This window comes from Pinus tabuliformis, chromosome 2_2 (assembly GCF_031772625.1).
Source record: "Pinus tabuliformis cultivar Carrire ecotype Pingquan chromosome 2_2, CPIR1, whole genome shotgun sequence".
Lineage (NCBI taxonomy): Eukaryota > Viridiplantae > Streptophyta > Pinopsida > Pinales > Pinaceae > Pinus > Pinus tabuliformis.
Genome location: NC_142300.1, coordinates 474,006,426 through 474,019,945, shown reverse-complemented (window position 1 = coordinate 474,019,945; position 13,520 = coordinate 474,006,426).

The window sequence follows — 13,520 nt, the reverse complement described above, 5'->3', positions numbered from 1 at the left end:
AGATGAGTTGGACAGAGGAGCCCAACCAGTGTACCTAAATGCTGTGGAGGCAAGAGTTCGCTTCCAAAAATATGTCACCTTAGAGCACACAGACACCATCGTGGAGTACCAAGCTTGGCATCAATTCGCTACTGTCAACCACCATGAGGATGTCTAAGAGTTGGTCTTCCAACAGTTGTCCAAGCCATAATGATGTCTTGCATGGAATGCTTAAGCCATTTTGTCTCACATGGGTACATGTGCAATGTAACATCTTGAAAAGTGTAAGTCAAGTGTTGACAGTTGGATGTAACAATCATAGAGTAGAAGAAGAGTCATGAGGGTAGTTGAGCTATCACAAAGGGGAATGTCAAGGGCCACCCCACCCTTTGCTATAAATAGTCCCTCATAACTCATTGTATAGGCTTTTGGTCATCCAAGCTTCCAAAACGACTATATTAGAGAGAGCTTGGACAGTATTGTAATGCGCCCTAACCTCTCCACTGCACAAAGCTAGTATATCTCTTTGGAGGAGTAGGTGGTTGTGGTTGTAATGTTCCGTTGTCGGAACTAGTGGTTGGAAATGGATGTATTGTATGACTGGAACTTAGACTTATTAATATAACAATAGCCTAAACGTTTCATGCATATGTTGTATTGTATGTCAGCTATCTGTTTACTCTAAATGATATATGTATATGTTTGCTTACGCATGCATGTATAACTATTTCTGTGTATGTATGTTTTAATCTTTCTAAAATGTGTTGTTGGTTTAACCGTCACTTTGGATTGCTAGCTAACTTGCCTTCCATGTTGTGATGCATCTTTTCTCGTGTGTTCCCTTCTTAACTTCGTGCTATCACAAGTTTCCTAGGGACGCACCCACCTCACCCTCCATGTGTTAGAACCTCTCATGCACCTCCCATGGCTTGCCTTATATGTCACACCCTTGCTACCAACATGGACATATTACTTTCCTCTGTGTGAAATCGTGGTCAAGGCATTGCCGTACGACCCACTACTGGAACTCCTACACCAAACAGTCTGAGATCTAATTGGGACTTCTTACTGGGGATATCCCATGACATGTTGCCAGGTCAAGCACCGTCAACAGGTACCAAATAACATTTTGAGTCTTTCTGGCATGCTCACTTTATCGATGACAATCTCTACTTGAAGGCATAATACTATGCAAATCAGGTCACTTTGTGTTAGCCACAGTCAATTTAAAAAACAATGTAGGGCAACCCAACTGGTTGATCATATAAGTTAATTCAGAATGGCACTTTTGCTACTAATCTCTTGTACCCCTAAGACAAGATCCAAAATGCATTAATTTCTCATCCAACTTATTATTTGGAAAATCAAAAAGTTGTTGACGCAACTCCTAAACAGTTGTAGGAACATTTTCATGAATATTTTTCTTCAAAAAAAAGAATTTGTTTCTTGACTACAATGCTGCATAATCATATTCAACAAGAAATATCGAAATCGAGGATGGCTTCCAAATATTTGATCATAAAATATTAATAGATTCAAACCATATTCATGCATCTGAACATTGCAAATTCGAGGATGCAACCATTCAGTATCACCTGTAGGGAATAAAGTGGGGAACACGAAATCTGGTAGTCCTTCAATATTATATTCATTAATGGGATATGTACCAATATTTGGCCAATCTATTGGTTCAATGGATGTGTTATTTACATTATCAATAAATCTTCTGATTCAATGAACTTCCGGGGATTCATTAGTCAAAAGAAAAATAAAGGATAATAGGTGAAATTGCAATGAATTAGCCCCATCTATTTCAATCTCTGCATCCATCCTAGGTATATCATCAACATCACTATCAAAATATTGTAACCTTAGAGAAACATCAGTAGGTCTTTCTAGGAGAGAAGCAATTGAATCCATGTCAATTTCCACATCCCTGTAGTACTTGTCCATTTCAATTTTATAATGCAATGCATACATCACACATTGTCTCTTCACATAGCATTCAGATTGAACAGCTCACCTTCTTACAATAAAATAATCTAGTTCTTCAACATGTCGTGGAAGCTTCTTTGCAATTGAAGAAATATCTTGTGGAAAACATATCATGTGGTCGTTATATTTATATTGACCACCACGAGCATGTGTCACTTGCAATATTGGATTTACCCACGCTATTAGAATCTCTTAAACTTGTGTCAAAACTCTTAGAACCTCAGGTTGTGAAAAGCGATGAGCAGCTTTCTCAGACTTACATCTTTTACAAATCGGCTACTCGTGAAATCCGACAACTTGTTTACCAGGATAACATTCATTACATACATGGCACATATTCACATGAGACAAACTATCAAACCCTGACCGCAAGTTTTTATTCACATCAAACATTTGTTAGCTAAAATGATAGCGAACACTTTCATTTTCTCTACAAAACACCATTCTAGCTATGTGACCATGCGAAATAACTCATCGAACTAGAGTATTGGTTTTATCATTTCATTCGATGACAGAATGGGAAATCATTATTCTATATTCATTACACCTTACCAAATTCTTCCTGGAAGAAATAATTGTAAGAATGAAATGTCTACAAAACAAATCAAATTTGTTATTGAAACAAAAAATAATTTACATTTTCTTCATTGTTGCATTGTCCATGTGCAAGTCGTCGAACTGATATTTCTTGCATTGCTTTCAAATTTGTTTCTCGACCACCATTCACCTGAACAAAATTTTGTGAAAAAACATCAACAAAGACATTTGTAAAACAATATAAAATTAACATTGCCAAACACTAAACCTTTCAAAATAAATATGTGTTAAGCACCCGTGCTCTGCTAAGAGGAAAATTATTCTCACATTCTTTGACTTCAACAATATTATCTGTAGAGCTAAGTTGAGAAATATAGGTTCCAACATTTCCAATAGATTGAACTGTTGTAGTGGAAACAACCATCCTTCCAAAAAAATCCTTAGCTTCATTTTGGAGTCTCCCTACCAACCATCCTCAACACCATGTTTTGCAATGGCAGGTACTTATGCTTCAGTTGAGTTTTTGTGGCTTATCAACTTGTGTTATATATATTGTTTTCCTTTCACCCACAAGATGACATTCCATGAATTGGTCATCAACTGGATCTTTTTCTCACTTTCAGACTTGTGCCGAATTTGATGGGAACCAACCTTTCTCTCCAGAAATTGGTAAAGCATCAAGGTAGCCTACTGCTATCCAAAAATGCACAGAGCAAGAAGAATACCTTCCCTCTGAAAATTGTGTAGAGCAGCCCATCACTGGGCTTTCTCTCAATATTTGCGTAGATCTGGCTAACAACCTTGGCTTCAATCTAGAAATTGTGTAGATCCTAAAGCGTAGCCAGAGCCACTCAACCCATAAACTGTGCATGAGTCACTCTAGGGCTTGCAGTCCATTGCATGTGCTCCAAATTTGACTGGTTCCCTCTAGGACTGAGCAATCTTGCTTTGCATGTATGGGTTGCTTTTCCCAGAAAAAGCAAAAAGAAAGAAAAAAGAAAAAATGCATCCCTAGATTTTAGCGATCCACTTTTAGAAGCTGGGGGTTACATGCAAAAGTCATTTTAGAAACCTCTCCCCAAGTGTCTCTTTTCCTAGATTTGTGGCATCCATGTCATAATCTTTGATATTATCAAAACTATGTATTCAATGCTTCAGAGCTCATTCTTCACTTCGATCTTGGAGATCTAGCATCCCCCATCACATCTAGGAGCATTCGGCATAATTAGCTCAACTTTTTCTGGGTAAGTCCGCTTTTCATGTCTTTTGCTGTTTTTCTGTCACTTTTTGTATTTTGGTTTGTGTAAGTGTTGTTTCCTTGGTTTTATTGAACGCTTGTTGTCATTTTAACGCATGTTAACCTGTAGAAGCATTGTTTCAAGTTTTCCATTGCATCACCTTATTGTCACATGCATGACATTGTTTTTACACTAACGTTCATCGTTACGGCAAATCACTTCAAAAACTTACTTATTTTCCCATTTAATGAATCGTGAACTCATTTTTTGCATTCATTTTCATTCACTCATGTCTACACCCAGCTTCGCACATGCATTCAGTCTTTACTGTTTTCAGTCGCCCGTCAGCGGGTCTAAGTTGCCTTGGCCCGGACCTTGCCTTGCTTGGCTTACACTACGCATTCCTGGGATGGAAGGCCATGCTCCTAGGAATTTCACAAAGCTTGCCCAACATTGACCTCCCAGGCTTTCTCTACAAAATTCTGAGAGGAAGTGCCCCGTTGACCCTCATAATTGTGCAATGAAGTTTTACCGAGTTGCAGTCATGCTGACTAAAATTGTGCATTGTGTAGTTTCAACCCTCAGTAGGCCAAGCTAGACTATCCTCTACATTGTTTCAGCATTCATTCAGCTCACTAACAGACCAGACGATGTTCTCCACAATTCTAGCAATCAGCCTCCCAGCCTCCATGTGAAAATTGCACAAATCTTCGAGTCAGCCACCCAAGTGTGTTGTATGTCAATCCTCAAGTTGTTTTGGTTTTCAACTGACATTGCGCCTACCATGAGTGTTGCTCTATCTAGGTATCATAGGTGTTCGTTCATCTCTCAATAGTAGAGATACAATGGCTTCCAAGAGAGTAGGGTCAAAGGACACCATTGAGAGTGCAACTGGAGATGTAGTTGAACAAGTGTCTATGAGTTTTCCCATCTATGAAGACAATAATTTGTTCATACAAAAGGAGATCAAGATGAAATGGCAAGACATCAATGACATCCTTTTAGGCACCTTCGAGGAGAATCTGGAGGATCACAAAGTCTATATGAACATACATGATTCGAGTTTGTACAAGATTGCATGCAGGTATCCCATGTTTCCATGCTCAAACTATTATGAAACCAGCTCAAGAAAAGATAGAAAAGATAGATCAACGCCTTAGAATTTAGCCTCTTCAAGGGGGCAACCTCCTTTACATTACATAAATGAACAATTCTTGGATTCTTCAAATGAAAAAACCTCCTTTCTATATATAGGAGTCTAAGGAGTCACAATATAACCCAGCTGACCTAACAATAATAATATAAAGCCACAAAAATAACAATAGAGGGCTTCTATGGGGCACAGTAATAACAATATGGGGGCAATAGGGGCACAACAATATTAATAAGGGGTATAACTACAATAGTAATGGGGTAATAACTAGTATTATAGGGAACAAACATGCCCCTCTCCTTCAAAAAAGCGTTGTCCTCAACGCTTGAGTAGTTATGGATAGTTCTGCATAAAATTTTCATCCTCCCATGTGGAATCTTCAGCGGATAAGTTCTTCCACTTGATAAGATACTCCGAAATTGATCGATTTCGTAGCTGTCGAGTTCTTATTTCTATGACTGCTTCCGGTTCCAATATATTTTTTCCTTCCTCGTCAAGTTCTAGCAATATTGTTTGAACTGGGAGCTTGTCGCCTATAACCTTCTTTAAACATGAAACATGGAAAACTAGGTGCAATCGAGAAGCTGCAGGAAGCTCCAATTTGTATGCCATAGTACCAATCTTTTACAACACCTTATACGGACCATAATACTTTGGTGATAAGTTATTATCCTTCTTAGCTTGCTTGAGGGACATTTTCTTATATGGTTTTAACCGTAGGAATACCCAATCACCTACATCAAAACTTCTTTCACCGCGATGTTGATCTGCCTGTTGTTTCATTCTATTCTGTGCCAACACAAGGTTATCCTTTAAGAGTTGGAGGACTTGTTGTTTATATTCGATGTGATGTTCCACTGCCTGAACCTTAGAATTTTCTCTTAAATATGATGTGATGGATGGTGGTTGATACCCATAAAGTGCCATAAATGGGGTCATTTTTGTTGCTGTATGGAAGGAAGTGTTATACCACCATTCAGCTAGAGGCAACCATTTTACCCATTGTGTCTATTTATCAGATACAAAGCAACGAAGATATCCTTCCAAACATTTGTTTACTATCTCATTTTGCCCATCAGATTGAGGATGATAAGATGAGCTATGAGCTAACTGAGTACCAAGACAAGAAAATAATTCTGTCCAAAAATTTCCAGTGAAAATGGGATCTCTGTCACTTACAATAATCTTTTGGTTTCCATGTAGCTTTTGAATTGTTTCCATATATGCAGTAGAAATTGTACTAGCTTTCAATGCATGTGATAATGCACAAAAGTGTGCATACTTGGTAAGTCTGTCAACTACCACCATGATGACACTCTTTCCCTCAGACTTGGGTAAACCTGTGATAAAATCCATTGAAACCTCCTCCCAATGTTGGTCTGGAATGGATAAAGGTTGTAATAGACCCAGTGTCTTAATTGTTTCAACTTTATTTTGTTGGAAGACCAAACATTCTGCCAAATCCTGTGTGCCCTCCTAAGGGATAAGTGTGAAATTCCATGAGAATCTTTTGTTTTAGCCGGGAATTCTTACAGAGGTATAAGTTATCTTTGTACCATAACGAATCATTTTTCCAACTAAATGTATTAGACGTACTGGAATCTTGTTGTAACTTTCGAACAAGTGCCCACACTTCTTCGACATTCTTCCATTCCTCCCTTGCTTCTTTTATCCAATCTGGTTGGATAATAGAAATGGCACACAACAATGCTTCCACATCCTCATCCTTTCTTGAGAGTGCATCTGCCACCACATTTTGCTTCCCTTTTTGTAGATGATTTCAAAGTCATAACCCAACATCTTTGTGACCCACTTTTGTTGCTCTTCAGAGGATAATCTTTGTTCTAAAAAGTATTTAAGGCTATCATGATCCGTTTTTACCTTGAAGTGTCTTCCCATTAGGTAGGGTGGCCATTTCTTAAGTGCATGGATTATTGCCAACATTTCCTTCTCATAAATAGCTTTGCATAAAAACTTTCCCTTGATTGGATGACTTTCAAAAGCAATGGGTCTTTCATCTTGCATTAGAACAGCACCAATTCCATTTCTTGAAGCATCACATTCCACAATAAAGGTTTTTGTGAAGTCTGGTGTAGCTAAGACCGGTGCTTGGCACATTCCCTCTTTGAGATGTTCAAAGGCCTTTGTTGCTTCTGGAGTCCATGAAAATGCATCATTCTTCAATAATGTTGTTAGAGGTGCTGCTATTCTCCCATAATTCTTAACAAACTTGCGATAATACCCTGTCAACCCGAGAAATCCTCGCAGATGCTTTATGGATGTGGGGATTTTCCATTCCTTAATGGCTTTAATTTTGCTAGGGTCTACCTTAACTCCTTCATGAGATACAATATGACCCAGATATTCCACCTCCTCGACTCCAAAGAAACATTTGGATCTTTTTGCATATAATTGTTTCTCCTCCAATAGTTGTAGCACCCTGTCAACATGTTCAACATGATCCTTCCAAGACTTGATGTAGATTAGTATATCATCAAAAAATACTAACACAAATTTTCTAAGGAATGGTTTGAAAATTCAATTCATCAAACCTTGAAATGTTGAAGGTGCATTGGTAAGGCCAAAAAGCATGACCAAAAATTCATAATGACCCTCATGACTTCTAAATGTTGTTTTCGGAATTCCTTTAGTCTTCATTCTGATTTGATGATAACCTGAATGAAGATCCAACTTCGTGAAGTAAATTGATCCATGCAATTCATCCAGTAATTCATTAATGACAGGAATGGGGAACTTATCTTTAATAGTGAGCTTGTTGAGCTCCCTATAATCCGAACATGTTGGGTCCCTATAATACTAGTGATTACCCCATTACTATTGTATTTATACCCCTTATTAATATTGTTGTGCCCCTATTGCACCCATATTGTTATTACTGTGCCCCATAGAATCCCTTTATTGTTATTTTTGTGGCTTTATATTATTATTGTTAGGTCGGCTGCATTATATTGTGACTCCTTAGACTGTTATATATAGAAAGGAGGTTTCGTCATTTGAATCATCCAAGAATTGTTCATTTATGTAATGTAAAGGAGGTTTCCCCCTCGAAGAGGCTAAATTCTAAGGCGTTGATCTATCTTTTCTATCTTTTTCTTGAGCTGGTTTCATAACATTTGGTATCAGAGCTTTGGATTCTAGGGTTTCGCTGCTCCAAACAGGTCATCGTGGCATTTTTTCTATAACTTTTTTGCTGCGACATTTCAGAAGTTGCAAAAAAAAAACCCATTTGAGAAGAAATCGCGTTGAACATCGGCTCTAAATTTCAGAGCTTTTCACACTATATTTGTGGAGATATGATCTGAGGAAGTTGCTCCTTTTGTAGACTCCTGAATTACATTCCAAACAGGTGATCTGGGGAAAATCGTCATAACTTTCTTTCTGAGCATCGGATTGAAATTTCATAAGAAGGTACAGAAAGAGGACGGACTGTATTTTTTTTATATATATTTTTTAGAGTCAAAGGTCGAAACAGTGACACGTGCTACTTCATACAAGTTCGCTCTACTGAACTAGTCTATAATCAGGTCACTGCGGGAGATTGTGCATAAATATTTCTTGGAGAATCCAATTTGGATCAGACTAGTGGCATTGGAAAGAGGACATAGAAGGCTACTATAGGTCACAAGTTTAGAACTGGATGGTTCGAAATTACAGAGATACATCAGATTCAATATCAGGCTTCTACAAAGTGAAAATAGGCGTGTAGCTCTTTTTTAAATTTCTACGTAAGCTTTGTTTGAAGGAATTCAAAGGGCATAGTAGAGCATTATTATCGGTAATTTATGCCCCGAGGAAAGAAAATTCAAACACCTAGTAATCAACCGGAAAGCTCTAGCATGACTTATGAAGAAGAGGAAGAAATGCAACATGATATAGCAAAATTACGAGACCAAGTGCAACAAGTGTCACTTGCACAAAAAGGAACAGAATCTAAGATGGATGGTTTAAAGAAAGATGTAGAAGATAATATGGATGGTTTAAAGAAAGGCGTAGAGGCTAAGATGGACGATTTGAAGATAGATTTGAAGACAGACATGGAAGAATTGAAGAAGTTGCTACAAGAAAGGGTCACTAATGGTGAAAGGGTAGTAAAGGAAACTCATGATGAGAACAAAAGAAATGTTAATCATGATTCCATAGACTCTAATGTTGGATCGAAGACCCACCATATTCCAAAAATCGATATGAGGAAGTTGGATGGCAAGGATCCCGCAACATGGATATTACAGATGGAGCAATTCTTCGATCTCAATAATGTGCAAAACACACAAAAGGTATGTATGGCAACTTTATATTTGGAACCAAATCAGTTTGTATGGTATCAATGGCTTTTCTCTCATAAACAATTTATCACTTGGGCAATTTTTATGGAAGAATTGATAGCACATTATGAGGATACAAAAAGCAACACTTTTTTTAGCCAATTGATAAGTCTCAAACAAAAGGGTTCAATAATGGAGCACATTGAGGAGTTCCAAAAATTGAACATAAGGGTAAAAGATATTCCAGAGGAGCATAGGATTGATGTGTTCATAGGGTCTTTAAAGGATAATATCCAACATGATGTTCGCCTTTGGGAACCTGATTCATTAGAGAAGGCATTCAGGTTAGCAAGAAAAATGGAAAGCAAAATTATGGCAACCAGGAAGCATACCACTCACAACTATAAAGACGGAAGTGTTGTTGCCCTTAGTCTTCCACAACCTATAAGGTTGACACCACAACAATTGGAAGAAAAAAGAGCAAAAGGGCTTTGTTACAATTGTGATAGCAAATACACTAAAGGTCATAAGTGTGCTGAGAAGAAATTATTCTACATAGATTGTGAAGAGGAAGAAGAAAAGGAGCAAGAAAGGTCAAAAGAAGAGGATATACTTCAGGAACAAAGCCTAGATGAAGAACAAATAAATCCAACCATATCTTGTAATGCATTGGCGGGAATTACCACTCCTCAAACCATCAAGATAGAAGGACAAATCAAGAAGAAAAAGGTAATAGTGTTGATTGATTCAGGAAGCACCCACAATTTTATTCATTGTAAGGTAGCAAAAGAATTGAATTGCTTCCTATATCCAGCACCAGAGTGTCAAGTGATGATTGCAAATGGAGGAACAATAAATTGCTCTGGAAAGTGCCATAATATCAAGCTATCCATGGGAGAATATGTATTGACTAGCCCAATGCTTTCCATTCCAATGGGAGGTGCTGATGTTGTACTAGGAGTCCAATGGCTACAATCCTTGGGTACAATAGCTTTTAATTTTCAAGAACTTTTCATCAAATTTTCTTTGGAAGGAAAGGAAGTTGAATTAAGGGGTATTGCAGGGAAACCAGGAAAGATAATCAGCTCTAATGGTATGACAAAGCTTCTAAAAAAGGAGCAAAGAGGTGTAATTGCACAATTATGTTCGCTAGATGTTTCCACATCGGAATCATCTATTTCTCCAGATCTCCAAAAAGTCCTGGACAATCATTCCAAGGTATTTGAGACTCCCAAAGGTCTCCCACCTATGCGTGATCATGATCATGCTATTCATCTGATTCCAGGAAGTGTTCCTCCAAACATCAGGCCGTACAGATATCCCTATGTCCAAAAGAGTGAAATTGAACGTATGGTTGCAGAAATGCTAGAGGCTGGTATAATTCAACCGAGTCAAAGTTCTTTCTCTACTCCAGTAGTATTGGTGCACAAGAAGGATGGATCATGGCGCATGTGTCCGGATTATAGGGAGCTCAACAAGCTCACTATTAAAGATAAGTTCCCCATTCCTGTCATTGATGAATTACTGGATGAATTGCATGGATCAATTTACTTCACCAAGTTGGATCTTCGTTCAGGATATCATCAAATCAGAATGAAGATTGAAGACATTCCGAAAACAGCATTTAGAACTCATGAGGGTCATTATGAATTTTTGGTCATGCCTTTTGGCCTTACCAATGCACCTTCAACATTTCAAGGTTTGATGAATTCAATTTTCAAACCATTCCTTAGAAAATTTGTGTTAGTATTTTTTGATGATATACTAATCTACAGCAAGTCTTGGAAGGATCATGTTGAACATGTTGACAAGGTGCTACAACTATTGGAGGAGAAACAATTATATGCAAAAAGATCCAAATGTTTCTTTGGAGTCCAGGAGGTGGAATATCTGGGTCATATTGTATCTCATGAAGGAGTTAAGGTAGACCCTAGCAAAATTAAAGCCATTAAGGAATGGAAAATCCCCACATCCATAAAGCATCTGCGAGGATTTCTCGGGTTGACAGGGTATTATCGCAAGTTTGTTAAGAATTATGGGAGAATAGCAGCACCTCTAACAACATTATTGAAGAAAGATGCATTTTCATGGACTCCGGAAGCAACAAAGGCCTTTGAACATCTTAAAGAGGCAATGTGCCAAGCACCGGTCTTAGCTACACCGGACTTCACAAAAACCTTTATTGTGGAATGTGATGCTTCAGGAAATGGAATTGGTGCTGTTCTAATGCAAGATGAAAGACCCATTGCTTTTGAAAGTCGTCCAATCAAGGGAAAGTTTTTAAGCAAAGCTATTTATGAGAAGGAAATGTTGGCAATACTCCATGCACTTAAGAAATGGCGACCCTACCTAATGGGAAGACACTTCAAGGTAAAAACAGATCATGATAGCCTTAAATACTTTTTAGAACAAAGATTATCCTCTGAAGAGCAACAAAAGTGGGTCACAAAGATGTTGGGTTATGACTTTGAAATCATCTACAAAAAAGGGAAGCAAAATGTGGTGGCAGATGCACTCTCAAGAAAGGATGAGGATGTGGAAGCATTGTTGTGTGCCATTTCTATTATCCAACCAGATTGGATAAATGAAGCAAGGGAGGAATGGAAGAATGACGAAGAAGTGTGGGCACTTATTCGAAAGTTACAACAAGATTCCAGTACGTCTGATACATTTAGCTGGAAAAATGATTCGTTATGGTACAAAGATCGCTTATACCTCTGTAAGAATTCCCAGCTAAAACAAAAAGATTCTTATGGAATTGCACACTTCTCCCTTAGGAGGGCACTCAGGATTTTTAAAAACTTACCACAGGGTTAAGAAGGAATTTTTTTGGGATGGCCTTAAATCAGATATTCAAAAGTTTGTGGCGGAATGTTTGGTTTGCCAACAAAATAAAGTTGAAACAATTAAGACACCGGGTCTATTACAACCTTTATCCATTCCAAGCCAACGTTGGGAGGAGGTTTCAATGGATTTTATCACAGGTTTACCCAAGTCTGAGGGAAAGAGTGTCATCATGGTGGTAGTTGACAGACTTACCAAGTATGCACACTTTTGTGCATTATCACATCCATTTAAAGCCAGTACAGTTTCTACTGCATTTATGGAAACAATTCAAAAGCTACATGGAAACCCAAAGATTATTGTAAGTGACAGAGATCCCATTTTCACTGGAAATTTTTGGACAGAATTATTTTCTTGTCTTGGTACTCAGTTAGCTCATAGCTCATCTTATCATCCTCAATCTGATGGGAAAACTGAGATAGTAAACAAATGTTTGGAAGGATATCTTCGTTGCTTTGTATCTGATAAACAGACACAATGGGTCAAATGGTTGCCTCTGGCTGAATGGTGGTATAACACTTCCTTCCATACAGCAACAAAAATGACCCCATTTATGGCACTTTATGGGTATCAACCACCATCCATCACATCATATTTAAGAGAAAATTCTAAGGTTCAGGCAGTGGAACATCACATCGAACATCAACAACAAGTCCTCCAACTCTTAAAGGATAACCTCGTGTTGGCACAGAATAGAATGAAACAACAGGCAGATCAACATCGCAGTGAAAGAAGTTTTGATGTAGGTGATTGGGTATTCCTACGGCTACAACCATATAAGCAAATGTCCCTCAAGCAAGCTAAGAAGGATAATAAATTATCACCAAAGTATTATGGTCCGTACAAGGTGTTGCGAAAGATTGGTACTATGGCATACAAATTGGAGCTTCCTGCAGCTTCTCGATTGCACCCAGTTTTCCATGTTTCATGTTTAAAGAAGGTTATAGGTGACAAGCTTCCAGTTCAAACAATATTGCCAGAACTTGACAAGGAAGGAAAAATTATATTGGAACCGGAAGCAGTCACAGAAACAAGAACTCGACAGCTACGGAATCGATCAATTTCAGAGTATCTTATCAAGTGGAAGAACTTATCCGCTGAAGATTCCACATGGGAGGATGAGAATTTTATGCAGAAGTATCCAGAACTACTCAAGCGTTGAGGACAACACTTTTTTGAAGGAGAGGGGCATGTTGGGTCCCTATAATACTAGTGATTACCCCATTACTATTGTAGTTATACCCCTTATTAATATTGTTGTGCCCCTATTGCCCCCATATTGTTGTTACTTGCCCCATAGAATCCCCCTATTGTTATTTTTGTGGCTTTATATTATTACTGTTAGGTCGGCTAGATTATATTGTCACTCCTTAGACTCCTATATATAGAAAGGAGGTTTTGTCATTTGAATCATCCAAGAATTGTTCATTTATGTAACGTAAAGGAGGTTTCCCCCTCGAAGAGGTTGAATTCTAAGGCGTTGATCTATAT